The sequence below is a fragment of the Pinus tabuliformis genome, chromosome 8 (assembly GCF_031772625.1).
Source record: "Pinus tabuliformis cultivar Carrire ecotype Pingquan chromosome 8, CPIR1, whole genome shotgun sequence".
NCBI classification, from domain to species: Eukaryota; Viridiplantae; Streptophyta; class Pinopsida; order Pinales; family Pinaceae; genus Pinus; species Pinus tabuliformis.
This window is the reverse complement of record NC_142294.1, coordinates 1,218,419,035-1,218,437,133: the sequence shown is the minus strand read 5'-3', so window position 1 is coordinate 1,218,437,133 and position 18,099 is coordinate 1,218,419,035.

Sequence of the window (18,099 nt, the reverse complement as noted above, 5' to 3'; positions counted from 1 at the left end):
AGTGATGAGGTACTTTTCCTGTAACAAGATAGTTAGCAAGATCTGCATACCATGGGGTGTGAGTAGAAATTGAAAAAATATGTTCATCCAGAAAACTATCCTCTATAGGTGTACCTTCATCATTAGTATTCAACCTAGACAGGAAATCTGCTACCACATTATCTTTTCTTGGTTTATCTACAATGGTAATATCAAATTCTTGGATCAACAATAACCATCTTGTAACTCGTCCAGGAGTTATGGGTTTGTTCATCAGCTACCTGATGGTTGAATGATTAATGTGCACGAAAGTGGGATACCTTGTAATATAATGCCAAAATTTATTAATAACGTAAATAACAACCAAAAACTCTTTTTTAGTTACCGTATAATTAAGTTCCATAGGAGTTAAGTTCTTGCTGACATAGTAAATCACATACAGTTTCTTGTCCTCATATTGTCCCCAGATTTCCCCTAGTTCTGTATGAGAAGCATCTGTAGAGATATGAAATGGGTGTTTCCAGTGAGGACCACGTAATATCGGAGCTTACAAACTAGTTCTTTGATTTCCGAGAAAACTGCTTCACATGCATCTTTCCACACAAATTCTGCATCTTTAGGTAATAATTGGAACATTGGAAATGCTATTTTAGAAAAATTATCTATAAAACATCTATAATAGCCATCATAACCAATAAATCTATGTACTGTTGTTGGTGTCTTTGGAGTAGGAAAAAATAAGATTACCTCAACTTTGGCAGGATCAACCTGTATTCCTGTAGCTGAAAGCAGGTGCCCCAAAACTATTCATTCTTCCATCGTCATATGACATTTTATTGTACTAAGAGAAACATGTGTCTGTTTGTATCTTTTAAATACTTTCTCTAAGTTCTCTATGTAGGTTTTAACCCTGTACATAAATTACCTGCATACGATTCTAAAACACAGAAAATAAATAATGCGAGAGCATAACACATAAAACACATATACACAGAGATTTCCCCTGGATCCCAAAACCGAGACTACTAGCTTGATTTTTCATTATGTTCCTTTAAATTTTACAATACATATTTATACATGCTGAAGCATCCAATACCATGGACCGAAAACCATGGCGTCCAAAACCATGGATTGAAAACAATTACGTCCAAAACCATGTGCAAAAAATCATGCACAAAACCATAGGTAGGTCTGCCCAACCTAATATAGGGTCCAAAAACAAAATTTTCTGGGGCGCTACCCCGGACCCCATATAGTGGGGTTACTTGCACCCCTCAAACCCCCTGTGACTCGCCCCGCTACGCAATCGGCACAATGAAGGGGGGGCTTCGCCCCCCTTCTAACACCCTAGTTAACTACGTGGGCTAGTCATGGAAAGAATATAACACAACCCAAGATTCTCCCACTTGTTGTTTTCTTTCCATAGGGGACCACAAGAGAGATTAGTCATTTATCCAGCCCTGCAACGCCCATTGTTTCTCTACACCAAGAGAACTTCTCAGAGCTCACAGATTTTGTCAATGCATTTGCAGTATTCTTCAAAGTGTCCACCTTTACCAGCAACACCTTTTTGTCCTCTATCATATCCCTCACAAAGTGATACTGAACATCAATGTGTTTTGTCTTTGAATGATATGCAGGGTTCTTTGCTAATAAAATTGCACTTTGGCTATCACAATCTGTCCTTATAGCTCCCTGTACTAACCCCATACTTGAACACAATCTCTGCAACCAAACTTCTTCCTTGCTTTCTTGAGTGGCTGCCATGGATTCTTCCTCTGTAGTTGATAGGGCCACTGCAGATTGTTTCTTACTTATCCAACTGACTGCACCTCCAAATAGGTTAAACACATACCCACTTGTAGATCTTCTCTGATCCAGATCTCCAGCCCAGTCTGCATCAACAAAGCCATGAATATCCAACACTCTTTCCAATCCTGGTCTTCCTTGGTAGCACAAACCATAATCACTAGTGCCATGAAATACTTGAAAACCCGCTTCACTATTGTCCAGTGCTCCTTCCCTGGTTTTGACATAAACCTGCTCAATACTCCCATTGCATGTGCAATGTCTAGTCTAGTACAGACCATCGCATACATTAGGCTACCGACTGCACTTGCATATGGAACACGAGACATGTCCTCTTCCTCTTCTTATGTCTTGGGACATTGTTCAGTAGATAACTTTACACCTACATGAATAGGAACCTTCACCAGTTTACAATCCTGCAAATTAAACCTTTGCAATATTGTCTCGAAAACTTCCTCTGGTTTAACTAGAGCTTCCTCTTTGTCTGATCTCTTTTAATTTCCATGCCCAAAATATAGTTTGCAACACCAAGATCTTTCATGTCGAATTTGGAGGACAAATGGGTCTTCAAATCCTGGATAATTTCTTTGTCATTTCCAACCAACAACATATCATCCACATACAAGACCAGATAAATAACGCAGTGACCAATTAATTTAAAATACATACAATGATCTGCTTTGCTTCTCGTGAAGCCAAGTCCCCGTATAAATGTATCAAATTTTTGATACCACATCCTTGGTGACTGTTTTAACCCATACAGAGACTTATTTAACTTGCATACCAATTCTTTCTTACCCTTCACCGCAAAGCCTTCAGGTTTCTTCATGTAGATCTCCTCTTCTAGATCCCCGTGAAGAAATGTTGTCTTCACATCCATCTGTTCTACCTTAAAATAAAAAGCAGCAGCAACAGATAAAAGTAATCTAATAGAAGTTACCTTGGCAACAGGAGAAAAAACATCACCAAAATCAATTCCCCACACCTGGGAATAACCTTTTGCTACCAACCGAGCTTTGTATTTCTCCACCTTTCCTTCTGCATTTGTCTTCTTCTTGAACACCCATTTTTTGCCAATGGGTTTCCTTCCAACCAACAACTCCACCAAATCCCAAGCCTCATTTTTGTGTAAAGATGCCATTTCATCCTCTGAATCTATTTCTTCCTTCACAGTTCTGGGATCATCATCAGTAATAGATAAAGCAAAATTTGAACAGAAAGTAGATGGACTATACCTTTTTGGCTGCCTTCTTTCTTGAACTGATCTTCTCACACCCGGAGTTTGTGGCTCTTCATCTTCTGATTCCTCCTCTGTTGTAGAGTCTGATTCTTCCTCCTTTAGCTCAAAATCTATCTTCTCAGGTTCATTTGGTTGGACTTCATGTTTAATAACATCTTTCACCTCTCTGAACACCACATCTCAGCTGTACACAACCTTCCTTGTTACTGGGTTCCAAAGCTTATAGCCTTTTAAACCATCCTTCTACCCAATAAAGATGCACTTTTTAGATTTACTATCCAACTTGGTTCATTTCTCCTTTGGAACATGTACATATGCATCACATCCAAATACCCTCAGATGTGAAGGAGAGGGTTTCTTACCAGTCCATACCTCTTGTGGAGTATTATCCTCCAACACTGATGAAGGTGATCTATTGACCAGGTAACATGCTGTCTCCACTGCCTCTGGCCAGAATTTCTGTCCTAATCCGGCACCACTAACCATGCTTCTTGCCCTTTCCATCAATGTTTTGTTCATTCTTTCTGCAACTCCATTTTGCTGAGGTGTGTATGGAGTAGTCCTCTACCGTGCTATGCCACGCTTCTTACATAATTCTTCAAATTCCTTACTGCAAAACTCTCCACCGTTATATGTCCTCAACACCTTTATCTTCTTCTCTGTCTGGTTTTCCACCAGAGCCTTAAATTATTTAAACCTATCAAAGACTTCAGATTTCTTCTTAAGGAAATATATCCATGTATTCCTTGAGAAGTCATCTATAAATGATACATATTACATAGAATTACCCAGTGATGGAACCTTCACAGGTCCAAACACATCACTTTGCACAAGTTCTAATATTTGTTTCACCCTCTTACCACCAGAGGGGAAACTCACCCGATTCTGCTTCCCATATACACAATTTTCACAAAAATCAAAATTCAGAGAGCTATTACTCATACCTTCTACCATACCTTTACCATGAAGTATTCGAAGGCCCTTCTCTCCAATATGTCCAAGCCTTTGATGCCACAACATGGCCTTCTCTCTAGAGACCATTAGATTTTCTGCTCCACTTTCAGGACCACAAAGCTGTTGCACCCATCAACAAAAGTGCTACCTTATAGCTTGTACAGAGTTCCAATCTGAACTCCCTGCATCAATACCAGTGCTCCTCGAACCATCTTGTAGGTATCCTTCTCAAACACTATTTTTACACCTGCATCATCCAGCTTGCTTACATAAATCAGATTTCTAGCTAATGCAGGAATATTCAGAACACCTGTAAGTGTTCTAACCCTTCCACCTTGCAACTTCAACTTTACTTTTCTACGACCAATGATTCTAGCCTTCCTATCATCCCCCAAGAAGACATCACCACCATCATATTTCTCATACTCATAGAACCACTCTCTATGGGGAGTGAAGTGAAAGATGCACCTGAGTCAATCAACCATGCCTCATGATCTACATGTGTACTTGAAGAAGCCAAGTACACATCCCCACCTTCATCTGAGGTGGTTTTCGTCTCTGCAGAAGGAGCATCATCAGATCCCTTTCCTTTCTCGGGAGCTTTATATTTACAGTCCCTTTTGTAGTGCCCTTCCTTTCCGCATTTCCAGCACACCACCTTTACAGGTTTTCCTGGAGATTTATATCTCCCTCTAGATTTAGATCTCCCACTCGATGACTTATTTTTGTTTCTGTTCTGGGACCATCCTCGTACAGACAAGGCATCACCATTCTGGCTCTCCATATTTTTCCATCTCATCTCCTCCATCAACAAGGATGAGACTATTTCATCAAATTGCAAGGCATTTGCATTGCTACCTATTGCAATAACCAGACTATCCCACGAATCTGGACAACAAACTGATGCACTTATCTTCATCTGAAGTTTTAATATCAACAGATAATAACTGACTTACCACAGTATTAAATGTGTTTAGATGCTCTGTCACCGAGTCTCCATCTTTTATCCTCAGGTTATACATCTTTTTTGGCAGGAATAGTTTATTCACCAGAGACTTAGATTGGTACAAAGTCCCTAACTTGTCCCACAAATCCTTAGTTGTAGCTTCCCCTGATACATTCAGTAATACTGAATCTCAGAAACACAATCGTATTGTGCTCTTTGCCTTTCGATCTAACTTCTTCCATTCTTCATCGGACACTCCCGTTGGTTTAGTACCCGGATCTACCGCGATCCACTGATCTTTATCCACCAACAGATCCTCCATCTTGAGTTTCCACAACTCAAAACTCTGACCATTAAATTTTTCGATCTCTATCTTTCCACTGCTCGCCATCTTCATTCACCACCTAAATCGATCTTACAGATCTCCCATTGAACAGGGTCTACTATAGGCCCGAGCGAAACCCCTCAGCAATGAAGGTGTCCCCTTGAATCCAAAACAACTCTGATACAAAATGTAGGTTTTAAACTCGTATATAAATTACCTGCATACGATTCTAAAACACAGAAAATAAACAGTGCGAGAGCATAACACATAAGACACATATACACAGAGATTTTCCCCTAGATCCCAAAATCAGGACTACCAACTTGATTTTTCACTATGTTCCTTTCAATGTTACAATACATATTTATACATGTTGAAGCATCCAATACCATGGACTAAAAACCATCACGTCCAAAACCATGGACCGAAAACGATCACGTCCAAAACCATGTGCAAAAAATCATGCACAAAACCATAGGTAGGTCCGCCCAACCTATGACTCCCCTCAAACCCCCTGTGACTCCCCTTGCTACGCAATCAACACAAAGAAGGGGGGCTTTGCCCCCTTCTAACGCCCCGGTTAACTATGTGGGCTAGTCGTGGAAAGAATATAACACAACCCAACACTCTAGACCTTCTTCAAAAGAATCCCCATATGGGGTAAAGTCATCCATGTATATTTCAACACTGTTATTAACTAGATCAGAAAAAATTCCCAATATTACCCATTAAAAGAGTGCATGCAATACAGAGGCCAAATGGAAGGACTCGGTATGCAAAAGTTCCCAAAGGGCAAGTAAAAGTAGTTTTATCCTGATCCTTAGGAGCTATCTAGATTTGGTTATATCCACTAATTCGTCCAGGAAGGAGAAGAACTTCTTCCCGGCTAATGTGTCGAGGGCCTGGTGAATAAAAGGTAAGGGAAAGTGGCCTTTTTGAGTTTCTTTATTCAATTCCCTGTAATCAATGCAAATCCGCCACTTTCCATTTTTCTTTAGAACAATGACTAGTGGGGATACACTTTGACTATCCAAGATTGGATAAATAAACCCAACATCTAGTAGCTTCTGTAGTTCTTCTTTGACAATGTTCTTCAAGGTAGGATTCGTCCTTCTTTGTGGTTGTCTAACAGGTTGGAATTCATATTTTATGTATATAAGACGGGTACATAGATTAGTAGGGATCCCTTTCATATATGTATATTCCCAAGCGAAGGCTTCCTTCTAATCCTAAAGGACTTTAAACAATTGTTCAACTTGGGAAGGTGAGAGATTAGGATTAACATTCAACGTTTTCCATTAATTGTTTCCTGCAAGAATAATGTTATGGGGTACAAAGACATGAACGTTTTCAACTTCGGTTTTTGGTTCAATAGTTTCCTGGGTGGTGCAACTCATAACACATTCTAATATCTGGTGGGTTGGATCAAAAATGAAGTTGGGACTACTGATAAATTTTCTAATATTATCATCTTCCATATCATCCTTAAAATAGAGAGCTTCACCAATAGTAAGAATTGGTCTAATTTATTCATTTCCAAGTTCAGGCTCATCTGAGTGTGGAAGTTTTTGTGCTAAAGTATACCCTGGTTTTATTGATGGGTAAAGAACAAGGTTCTTTGTATTTTCCCCTTTGAATATTTCTCGATCGACACCCAATGTAAGCATCTACGGTAGCAAGCCAAGGCCTACCCAGAATCAAAAGATACCCCCGACTGGAGATTGAGTATGCAACACCAAAAGATTGATAGGGTATTTCCATGAGTCTATAAAAATAGTCACATCTTCCAAATTCCATACTAGTCTTACAGTGGATCGGTCTGCCAATTCTAGGAGTGTAGGATTTGGTTTAAGATTAATCAAGCCCAAGGTGAGTACAGATGTAAAATTTATAGTGTTAATTGCAGCTCCTAGGTCTACCAACACTTTATATTTCTATTTTCCCTGCATAACATCCAACTATGAGGACAGTGTGTTTAGAATATCAGTCCTCAAATTATCCAACAAGTTTCCAATTTCTACTTTTGTAACCCCACTGCTTGATGTCTTGAGAGTTCGTACTCCTTTCTTATGCCTCGCAGTTCCACATGAGCATTTGATTCACAACTCACATATGATGTTGAATTCTTCCTTTGAGATATATCCCTTACCTACCTCGGTCAGTAGTTCCAAAGATTCCTCCCTTAGTGCCTGGAGAAAGATTATCTTTAAGATACCCTTATCTAGATCACTATGGCCCGATCTTTGTAGACTGTATTTAAAGTGTTATACAAAGTCCTCCATGTTCTCACCCTCTTTCTACACAATCTTAAATATTTCCTCTTTAATATCTTGAGATTTGCAGTAGTCCTCATATTTTTCAAGAAAAATTGTCTTCATGTCATCCCGTGTTGTAATATATTCCCCCCCTATACCCATAAACCATCTTAGAGTTGTTCCTTTCAAAGTAGCAGGGAATATTTTCAATTTATTAGCATCATAAATATAATCATATCCTAGACAGACAACGTTGAATTCAAAGAGGAATGTGTCCGAATCTTCAGAAGAGAGACCATGGAAATTAGGTAATGTTTTCAAATTAATAGGATTCATAGGCGCATCACCTCTAATATCTCCAATTGGGAATTCGATCGTGGAAGTTGGATGAGCCATGAATATATTCCAATATTCACTTGGAATATCAACAAGTTTGGGTTGTTCTATGATGCGGGGTTGAGCTTGTCTAACATCACTTCCTTGATCAAATAGTGGAGTGAGTTCCCTAAATTCTTCCTCTTCTTCTTTTGAATTTGCAATGCCCAATTCCTCTAATCCTCTGCTTCCTACTTCTTCTTCCTTGAATTTTGCTTTTGTTATTAGGGAAGGATCTAGTTGTGAAACTGACTTCCCTCCAGATCTCGTATCAGATATCATATGAGATCTGATCCTAACAACAACTCGTGATGATGCCCCTGACTCAGCTCTTGAAATGATTTCTTGGATATAGGTAACTCTGCCTCGACCTTTCTTCCCTCTCCTTGGGGGTCTTCTGTGCCCCTTTTATTTGGATCTCTATTCATGCAATCAGGAATAAAAGGAAAAACATTCAAAAAAATCTAAAGATTAGGACCTGGAACAGGGTGGATACTTCCCTTCCCAAGAAGAGAGAATGGCCCCTAAAATCAAGAAGACAAATGAAAGAGAAAAAAACCAACCACAAAATCTAAGTTGAGGACCTGAACAGGGTAAACAGTTCCCTTCCCAGGATGAGAGAGCAGTTCTGATAATCAAACAAAAAACAAGAAATTGAAACAATGAAAGCAATGAATGCTCATGACTTGGAACAGGGTAAAAATAACTTCCCCTCCCAGGGCGAGCGAGTGGTCCTATGGTCAATACTTGTCGTACTTTCACACCTTGATAGCCTCCTCAACAATGGCGCCAAAATTTTGGTGTTCAGATATGAATTATAGAATTAGCCCTTTTCCACATTAATTGTCAACCTGGGGCTCATCTGATTGTTTCAAGGCTACCCTGCAAAGTCTATGCAGGCCACAATTTCCCTACCCAACATTGAGCATTAAATCAATGATATGACAATGTGTAACAACAAGCAATAACAGTGACAACAATTAGAGTAACAACAAATTAAGATTCACAACAACACAAAATTAATGAACCATTACAGTGATAAAGAAATAATCATAACATGAATACATTTACACACACCAATAATCCAATGGCACCTGATCAAGGGAGTGTGCCCAACTCTCCAATCAGGGTTGTGAAAAAAGATCGAAGACTAGTTAATACTTCATAACATCAAGATTGCATTAATCAAAAGGAAAATACAGAAGTATGTTGTTACATTTAGAACTCTTGTGTCTCTCTCCCTCTAGCTCCCTAGCTAGCTTTTCTGCCTTTATAACCTTACTTATACATTTCAATATGACAAGAATGGTATCAACAATTTCCCAGAGATTACGACAGTTGTATGCCTACAAATACACAATGATCATTTGAGGTAGAAACAAAATACAAAGATAGCAAATGCATTGGTCCAACAGGCTCTCATTGGTTGAACATAGTTAAAGCCAACATCCTGAGATTAGCGCTGCTAATGCATCCATAACCATACGCTGAATTGTAACATGCTAATCATCATCCTTTCGAATCTACAAAGAAACCTGAGTTAGCAAGTCACATAAGAAACTCTCCCCTAGGACTACACTTCATCGATTAGTATTTCACAAATACATGACAAATACATATACCTTCATTGCGCGAGATACAAATTAACCTCGCAAAGACATGAAATAGGTGAAGGAAAAGGATAAAAAGGTTGATATAAAGTAGGCAAATTTAGCAATCAACAAGTTGAAAAATGTATTGATTAGATTACCTTCTGACTCAAGAGTTCACTAGTTCATAGATATTATGGTTATTGATATCCCTGAAGCATACGGGTTATTGTTAAGCAAAGACTAGTCTAGTAAGCTACGAGGGTATTTCAATACAAACTAGTCCCATTTTTGGCTCCCTCATAAGGGAATGAACAATTAGATCAGATTCAATAGTAAGCCATACATGACTCTACATGGTGACAAAGTTGGAAGCACCTAATGAGCCAATCAACATTGCTCAGGAAGAATTGATGACATGTTTCTTAGAATCCCACATTGGTTGTTACGAAGCCATACAATCGCTAGCTTTATCAGTTATGTAGTTGGAACTCCTTACCTGCCCTCTAGCTGATGGTAATGAACTTTGTAATTTATATGTAAATAGGTTTATCTTAGATTCTCATTGTAGTAATATGTGGACTTTGTCACCTATGATGCATTTGAGACTCAGGATGGATCTGGCGTCAGCTGTATCCTGATGGACCCCTAGAAAAATAAATTTTTAATTTTTTGTTGATTAGATATTCAATGCACTAACAACACTGTAGAGTATGAGGCATTTATTCCTCGGTTGAAGAAATCCATTGACATCAAGGTGGATTTTCTAAAGGTAATTGGTGATATTGAAATCATTACAAGATGTACGCAATACTATTCACTCTCTTTCACCACATATAAAGAATTACCAACAGGAGGTATGGAAGTTGATTTCTGAATTTAAAGCTTTTGGTATTAAATTAGTTCCAAGAATTAAAAATGCCACTGTTGATACATTACCTAATGCTACTACTAGGTTTACACCGCTTAGGGATGAATTTTCTATTGAAATTGTTTATAAACTAGTTGTTTTAGATAACATAACTATTTTTTGTGTTTTCAATGAAAATCAGTAGATACTAGACTTTATCGCCAATGCAGATGTGTTTAAGGATGCAACAATAGATGAAGATGAATAAGCTAAGGTTTTGCTAGAAGAAGTTGACAAGCAGAAGGGGAACCCCATACCCAAAGGTGTTCTTTCTCTTAAAAAGTTATTCAACTTACAAAATCAGTTTCAGGGACCCCCAAACACAAAGACTCAAAGTTCCACATCGTTGCATGAATAGATCAATCTCATAATAGAGGATGATCCCAATTTTATTAATTTCGATACTTATTTCCCTCATGGAGAATGGAAAACCTTCATTGAGTTATTCAAGAAGTATCATTATATCTTTGCTTGAACATATGAAGATCTGGAAACATATGAAAGCTTGACTTCTTAGCTTAGTGCAACATCAAAAGGCCTTACAACTACAAATTTATCTACAATAGATACAACATCATGTTTCTTACTATTTTGGTTCCTCTTGATCTTCATCCTTAGCCCTCACTTGCGTACATTTCGTAGTTCGAAGACTTTTTCTTTTATTTTCAAGTTTTGATTACTTTTTGGTTTTAGGAGTGAGTATGGAAGAAGATTCAACACATTTTCTCCAGAGGGTGACTCTTCTAGGTTGAATATGACATGGAATCAATCAAGGTTCTATATATTTCTCTATTCATTGAATTCCCATCCATTGTTTTTATTTTCAATCAGTTAACTTATATATTCTTTTATTTTATTTGCAGCCTGATTCCACTACAATGGGGTTGGAAAAGAAGTGGGGAATCATATTGGTAATGGAGAAGCATATCACAACGCCTTTGCTAGTTTGATTCTTTATTTAATCCATTTGTCTGAATTATATGCCTTTCGTTTCAATATTAATTGATTCGTAAATCGTCCTGGATATTACAATCGACAATTCGTCACAACAAATCTAATAATATTATATTAAAAATTTGAAATTCTACACTGTTACAGTTTTATTAAAATTTTAGATCTATATATTTTACTGCAACTATTGCTTGCATGCAAATGGAACTTACGCAGAAAATAAAAAAAATCAAAATAAAATCTCACACACGCACATAAGACACAAGATATGATCTGAAACCCTTTCGGGAGAAAACCTGGCTAGAAGGTGAGGCTGATCTGCTCCCTTTTTATGTTTAGAAATATCGTTTCATGTACAAAGAAGTATGGCATTTGATCCGTGGACTACTATAGTGCGTAAATCCTCTCTGTGTGCTCTACATCCTATCCATTTTGGTTATTTTTGCTCAACTATGGAACAAATGCACTCAAAAGAATGGAATGCCTCTTCTTCCTAGTTGCCCGATTATAACACAACTCGATAGCCTACTAGTGGTTAAGTTTGACTACCTCAACTCTTAACTAGAGTTACAATATAGACTCTTCTAGAGTCTTTTATATTGAAATCAAGTGGCTAGCCCATTTTCCATGAATAATGCGGGCTGACGTGACATCCTCTTGAACCATGGTGGTGAAAACATGAAGGTCAACTTCTGAGTGGAATAACTTTTGCATATAGACTCCAATTGATGCGCTTCTTGTGGCGTTGGCAAGATCTATGTGAGTAGAATAGAAATAAAACGTATAATGGTAATGAGATAAAGTTTTACCCCCAAAAAACGGTGTTTGATGCCTCAAAATGATCTCGGAAGGTTTCAAACCTCTTTTTCCAAACTGGGTCCCATCGGTAAAAATGGTCCTGTGAGCTGATTCCTCCACTTTTGCCACTCTAAATATATTGAGATGGATGAAAAATAATATATGATCCAATTTGAATCAATATTAGATCCATAAAATGATTTTTATATAACTCTAAATCCTAAAGCCCTAATCTTAATATTACGGAGGACCCAAACTTTGAAATACCAAAGAGAGACCTAACTTCTTTAATTGGAAATTAATTTTGTTCTAACCCTTGTGCTATCTTAAATTCCTCTTTAAGTTCTTGGACCATCAATAACATTGACAATGTTGAAACGTTAATTGATGTCAAAGCTATGCACCACAAACATCTAAAGCTAATAGTGGATGGAGAGGTGGATAATTTTATGTTCTTCACGAGTATATTAGAGATACTTCAAGTATTGTCACGTGGGTTGTGGCTAAGTGGTAAATATATTGATATTTATTCACAAAGACTAAGTCTCAAGATCAAATCAAGAAAGGTTTTCAGTGTAAATCTTATTGTTTTGGAAGGTTTTTCCTGTAATTCTGGCATTCGTAGTTGTCAAGGATCAAATCTGGGGTTGATGTGATGTTTCTTTAGTTCTAGCCCATTGTTCTTTGAAGGTTTAGTGACTTTAAGTAGAATTTTTTAGGTTATTTAGGTCAAATAGTGCTATTATAAGATGAAATAAATCAAGATGAATGACTTTGAAGATCTCAAAGAAACTCAATTGTCTGATTTGATGGATTTGAAGACTTTAATGGAAGAGAATGCTCGTAAGTATTGAATTTTTTTGATCGTTGAAAAATGATGAAAAAAATTAGTTCATGACCTTAATATTTGAGGAGATTTATTATTTATTTGTTCATTTATACATAAATAAATTTGAAATTTTAGGTTTCTGACCTCTTTAAGAAATAATTCATAGAATTTGACATCCTAGTTGACTGATTTTTGTTTCTAAATTATATAAAATAATATTATCCAAAAGTTTAGTAATGAGCCACTATGCTCAAAAGGGTGTGGTTGCTAAGACTAATGGTCTACCAAATTTTGGTGTCATATGTTCGTCATGTGTCTCATAAGGTTTATTACAAAATGTGTTGCAATCAAGAATTCATTGTATCCATACAAAATCACCTTGGAGTCAATTTTTATGGATTTTTATGGTTGAATTTCATTTTCTAAAATAAATTAGTGATGTTACACTAAAGGATTAAGGATTAAATTAATAATTGACCTATTGAAATGATATGTGAGAATGCCTTTGCTAGAACATGATGTATGGAAAATAGTATAAGGGATATTTTTTAATAGTGAATGTGTTTTGGCTTGAGAATTTTTTAAAGAAAATTGGAAGGGATTAATTTACTAATTTGATTTTCTTCTTTATGTTTAGTGGATTTTTCATATTGCATATTAGTTTTATTTAATTTGTTTTGCATGCATTCATATTTATTAATCGTTTCGATGTATCACAATATGCATTTTTTTGGAAGGATGTTACACAAGAGGTAGAGCTTGGAGGTGTAGAAGACAAAGATGATATAGGGAAATTGGGGACTCTTCATGATGACAAATATGGGTTTTCCTCAGTTTTTGAAAGAGATGAGGTGATTCTTAAACCCACTTCGAGACAATGTTTTGGATGTAGGTTTATTTATTTTAATCATAGATTGTGTGAGTGTAAATGTGGTGATGGATCCTTTTATTTTTTTGGATACTCTTTGTTTTCTTTCCTTGAAAGATATATCATGGCGAAATCTGTCAGGTACATACCCTTATTCGAAGGATGGTACACATCATAAATTGGATTATGCTGAAACTTAAGGCTTCATCGACATAAGACTCAAGGTCATCTCAACAATATACTTGTTAACGACCAAACATTTCATTTGTGGCAATTTAATCTAGGTGGGGAGTATAACAATCATTACTCCCAACCACCCTTACTAGACCCAATTCACAATTTTGTTTAGATTCTCATGTTGTTGACTTATTTTATTAATATTATTTGCAAGAATGGATTTTAAATGTGAATAGACTACATACAATTTTCATGATTTATATTTATTTTCCTTTGTATGTCTCACTAAGATTGTAAATATAATCATGAATAGTGCAGGATGAATAGTCTGATGCTATATCTAAAGTTCATAATATGTCAAAGCTATCCAACTCCTTTATGAGGGTTAGTGTTTCTTTTAAGCACCTAAAAAGGAGACAAGTTATTATCTAGAAAATGCAACTACTGAGATAATGATTACACTAGCTATTTACTTAATATCTAATGATGTTGGTAACAACAATTTTCAAGTTCTATACAATTTATTATTTAGTTGATAATTGCATGTTAGTGTTGCACACCTTATTAAGAAAAAAATTATAGTCTAGGAAATATGAGATCGACTATTTTTTTTTTAAAAGTTTTACTTGTGATAGATCACTATTTCTTTGCAAAATTTTTGAAATTTCTATAGGAACTCATAAAAGAGCTTGTTCTCATAGGGTGCTACTAGGCCATAATTTATATAATATTTCTTGATAAGAAGGTCATTGAAGAGAATAAATGATATATCTCTTAAGCTCTTCAAATATGCCAAAAATTCCTAGAACAAGCTAAACACTTATCTTTTCTTGTCAGATGAAATATATTAGCATCAATATTATTTGTAAGATTTTAGGACAAAAAAGGTTAGAACTTCATAAATCCATAGAATTTGGTTTTGTAAATGACTATTAGGAAATTTCAAAGTCTTTCATCTTTTAGATTTTTTTGTTTCTAGTTACTGTTTACTTACATGTCATAATCTTTTTGTATCAATTGTTTATGTGAGAAATGACATTCTATTTCGATTTTAAAGGGCTTGTTGACCTTCAAGCATACTTACTCTTTGTGCTCGAATTTTGAAGGCAATTCTTGGTGTACATTTTTTGCTTTTTTATTCACTCCCTTGAAGGTGCTCTTGGTAGAGGATATGCCATAAATATACTATCACTAAGACCTCTTTATATTTTGTAACTTAGACCTCTTTATATTTTGAAAGTTATTCCTGTAGAAAATTTAATTGAATTTTTTATTTACATTGAAATATTTGTTCTATTTTCTAATTCTATTTTTGAGTGTTTTGATAATAGGGCTCTAGCACCTCAATTGCCAATTCTCTAACATTAGCAGAGTTGAAATGAACATCTCTTATTAGCATAGACCTTGATTGAGAAAATGAATATTCAATGGCTAAGCAACTTTAGGAGATTAAATGTGAGAAAAGTGTTAGGCATGTATGAAACAAACTCACTTATATAAACCTTGGATTATTGTATAATTTCCATTAGGATTATATATTAAAATTTGCAATTTAATCCTTTAGTTATTGTTTTTTGGTTACATTGGGTTTTTCACTTTGCTTCTTCAAATCCATAACGTAAAATTGCAAGGTCTTCCAGGTATTTTAGTTCAAACACAACTTATATCTATTGCCAAGTTAACATTGTCCCAAGTTTGTCTCTAAGTAAATGACTCAAACTCTATAGTAATGGGTGGAAAAAATTTTCAGCATCAAGTAGAAATGTCGGTAAGGAAGAGAAAACCTCTCATTTTGAATGATTTCTTCAATTAAGTATTTTCCTAGACTGAATCTAATACTTACACTATGGTCTTGTGGATTTGTTATAAGATGAAGCTTTTAAAATCATTTGCAACTTTTGATTGAATCATTTGCAACTTGGTTGTATGTTGTGAATTTGTGTTTATGTAGACAATTAGTTCAATACATTAACCATCCTTTTAAGGTCCATTATAAGAAAGGGATTTGAAGAGGATCTTAACAATATGATATTGAGGTCTGATGTGAATATGTATTGTGTGTCTTTGCACTTAAAATGACCCAGTAACTTTGTGAATGAATACATATAAATTGGTAATTGTCATTTTGTATGATGTATTGTGTATTTATTTGTGAATATGTATTGTGTGGCCAATTTGTTTAAAATGTTAAGAGGTGGAGTGATTATCAATGAAGCTAGTTGTTGCTCAACATTGCACAAGCAAACTTGTAAAGTTGGATGGTGCAACCAATGAACTATTCTACCACTTTGTAGGGCCTTTTGGATCTCATGTTAAGCATAATGGATTTTTCTTTCTTGCATATTTTTTGACCCATCTAGGCTATAGCGATATCCACTTTTGCATTTTATTTCACTAATATGTTTTAGATACATCGTTGAGTTCTGATTATATTGTGTATTATTACAATCATTTCCATTTTTAAGGTTTATTCAATAATATATGTACTCATTTATATAGTTGAAAATTATCTTTCCAACATGGATTATGGTGGATTGAGATCAAGATAACTTAGATTTCTTTGGATAGTATCCTTATTTTTGTCTATGTTCCTTGTGTAAAATTGGAGTTCAACAAATGAATATCTTGTTAAGGGATATACTCGTTAGAATTAATATCCTTTTCATTTCAAGAAACCTTTGAATTTATCCCTTCAAGGAGCTTTAAACCTTTCTAGTCTATCTTTTCATTTTAGGTGCCATACAAAATCATTTTTTTGTAATTGCATTATAACTTTCGTCTACTTATATTGTGCTGAAGAGCCATTTGATTCAGAGTGCTACTACTTAGGATTTTATATAAATGATGTAAAAGCCTTAGGTATTTGGGATTGTATCATTATTCCCATTTGACTTTGTGAAGCCTTTCTACAATTTGAGTTGGCTTGAGAGAACTTCCTAAGCAACTAAATTGGCTTAGTAAAAATTCACTTTCAAGAGAGAAAATTGAGACTATTAATTTTTTTTTAATAGCTACAGGCTCATCAAATATTTGACAAACACATATTTGTTAGATATCTTATAAGCATTCTAACAAGCTATCTAACAAACTGTTGTTGGATTATTTGAAATTTTCTATCAAAAAATCAATGGAATTGTTTATCACATATCCAAATCCCTCTGAAAAATATTGGTTGGATATTCGACAATTATGTGTCAAAAATAATAACTAATTTCAACAAGGATATCTGACGAAGGGGTGTTGGATAACCATCGAGAACATTTTCGTCATATTATTTAATAAAACTACACAAATGAAACATTGGAATACGAGTGTATCCAAGGACAACATGTTCATTATATTATCCAACAAAATTACACTGAATAAACTTGAAGTTCATTGAAAAATCAACAGACAACCATTGGATTTTAGTGCGGATTTTAGTAGTGTGCAAATGTCTCATCAGTAGTCTTTTATGACATATTTTGGAAATCCAATCTAATCTAGAAGTTAATGAAGGGACCTTTGAAATCCTATTCAGCCGACTACCCTGCCAACATGACCAACGATCAACTTTGTTACTAGCGCATTTCCCCTTTTTTCACTTTATGCTTGATAGTTCTCTTCCACTTAGCTGCAATTTCCCCCAACATCATGCGCTACACACAAACATAATAGATCTGTGTGATACATCCCTCTATGTGCTGTATTTCCCTTCACGCAGTGACTTTATTTTCCACAAAAAAACATACAACTACTACTTTTGCAACAAAACTTTAAAACTATCTATTCTGCGACACAAAAAATTCCATTATTTATTTATATACATAGACCTCATCTATAAAAGGGGTGGGGAATGATCATGCAGACATGAATCATTAAGCTTCCTCAAGTCTACACAATTTCCAATTTATCCTATATTTTTATTATGAACCATCGTAGGACTAATCCACTATGATTCCTCTATTTACTCAATTCTTCTTGCTTCTAGCATTTTTTATAACTCTTATTTCACCTTTTGATTGTATAATTAGTTTCAATCAGTAAGGTCTCTTCTTAATAGATTTAGCACCTAGTTTCAAGGGGATTTTATTTTTCATTTCTCCCAATTCTCC